The sequence below is a fragment of the Culex pipiens genome, chromosome 1, assembly GCF_016801865.2.
Source record: "Culex pipiens pallens isolate TS chromosome 1, TS_CPP_V2, whole genome shotgun sequence".
Lineage (NCBI taxonomy): Eukaryota > Metazoa > Arthropoda > Insecta > Diptera > Culicidae > Culex > Culex pipiens.
The window spans coordinates 74,520,032-74,522,157 of NC_068937.1; the positions used below are offsets into that span (position 1 = coordinate 74,520,032).

Here is a 2,126-nt window from a genome sequence, read left to right on the forward strand (position 1 = left end):
AACAAGTCACTTCAGCAGCAAAAAAAATGTCACGCTTGAGCTTGAACATAGCCTTCTACTTTGTTTATGTTTACAGCTGTAGTGCAGTTGTATTAGTGAGGAGTAGTGGGGACCATTCGAAAATCACGTTACGCATTCTGTCTCTTCAGCACCCAGGTTACTAGGGGCTAGACAGAGTAAAAGTTTTTACCATCCGTTAATATATTGACGTTGTTATCGATATACTAATTAATACTTTGACGAAAAATTGTTTGAATGTTCCCACCATATATATCGATCGTGTTTGACAGATGATTAAAAAATCAAAACAAACATTTTTGCAACGATTTAAGAAACCGGCACCTTTTCGGTGAAACGGGAAAAAAAATTGTTGGACATGGAAATCCGTTCCGAGGGCATGTGAACCTGCTGGAGATGGGTACCGGTCTACAGCATTGAAATAAGAGTAATTCGAGCAGCTCAGCAGCTTTTTCCAGTGTTGATTGTAGAAGGAAGAATGGAAAAGATTATCCGGAAGACATTCCGCTGGGGGGGTATTTGTTACGGGTGCGACCAGCAAGTACGCGGGAAGAACGCCGATGGAACCAAGAGGGATAGCTTGGCAAAGCACTGTTGTCACGGAACGGACCAGTTTAGGAACGGACAGTTCGGTGATTTTGATGAAAAATGTCACGGGTCTTTAGACATCAGCAACCGGACGGTGCTTGGAATGGAAAGTATTTTAGGTAAGTAAAAGATGAGACTTAGATTACAAATCATGTTTATTTTTCCAGCCGCAATCGTGCCCTTCTCTCCTACATCCGAATTCTGCCAGAATAGACTGAAGATCACCCCGGGAATTCCCCACGAATAAATTTCGAGCCGGTTCCGGGGACTACGGAGACCGTGCATCAGCTGTCGAGGTGGCCATCTTTATGAAAGCTTTCCCCCTTCCAGCCTGATTAAGGTTGGTAGCGGGGAGTAAAACAAAAAAGGAAACAGCATTTTATTCACAAACAACTAATAATTGAAGAAATATAACACTTTATGAGATCATTGCTGAATTTAGTTTTTACAGAGCCGATGCCAAAGACGACCGAAGGGGGTTGACAACATCCGGGGTCGGTTGAGGTGCGGCTGCACTTGTGCCTCCTATTCCAACTTCTTACAATCGTTTGCAGGTATTTTTTTCTCCTGCTCCTCTCCCCGACGAACTGTTTCTGGACGCATTGGTCAGGGTTTGCCACATCTTCCGGCCAACGTTCGTCGTTGAAACGAAAAGCTCTCCTTCGGCGGGGTTATGTGCAAGTGCGTGAGATTTCTTTGCTGGCCGTCAGAATCACGATTTGCTCGGAAGAAACCGCTTCCTCCAAATAATAATCATCGTCCTCTATCGTAACCAGCATCGGTCGGGGCACCGGACAGCCAGCCTAGTCTTTTTCAAGACCCCTGCAGGGGGGAAAAAAAGAAAAACCAGTATTAACAGTAACAAATGGCGAGCAATTTGCTAAGTTTTGATTTCAATTTCCAGCGGCCTTCAGTCGCTCATCCAGCCTGTTTTTTCGGCGCCTTCTTGCAATAATCACAAACGCGCATGATAACCTACTTACCATCTTTTCAGATTCAGCAAATTCAGATCAAATTTTCTTCAAAAACCGAGCACTTCGAAAACGAACCTTCATCGACCGAACGCAACCAATGCAATGAAAAAATGGCGTCCAACACGATTTTTTTTCTAACACGTTCAATGAGTTAGGGTGGGGAACCAAGGTTAGTTAAAACTGAGGTTAAAACGGTGAAAATTAAAAGGTGGGGTTTCGTCAATATATCGACGAAAAGTAAATAAACTGACCAACTATTTTAATGTACTGATAACGTGTTAACCGATCTGACCACCCCCTAGTCTGGTTATTTTTTTTTTTTTTTTTTTTTTTTTTTTTTTTTTTATTAAAGACCGAATTGCACACTTCTCAGCATTTTGCTGGAATATTCACCTACTCCAAGATTGACCTGGAGTTAGGCTCGGCTGTCTTTTTAAGTTTGGGGATGGGCTCCCTTCTTTTCAATTGATCTTTAATCTTCCACAATAATCTGTTGCACTAGCCAGTGAGCCTAAGCTCTTTTAAGGCAGTGCATTTCTTATATTC

The 2,126-nt window shown here is 42.6% G+C and overlaps 1 long non-coding RNA gene across 1 annotated transcript; it reads right to left on the reverse strand.

Annotated features, from left to right (window-relative positions):
* Positions 1-961: 961 nt before the first annotated feature.
* On the reverse strand, positions 962-1,824 carry LOC120430895 (uncharacterized). Its single transcript, XR_005607762.2, has 2 exons — positions 1,590-1,824; positions 962-1,428 (listed from the first exon to the last, which is right to left on the reverse strand). It is a non-coding gene; the product is annotated as an uncharacterized LOC120430895 (long non-coding RNA).
* Positions 1,825-2,126: the final 302 nt, after the last annotated feature.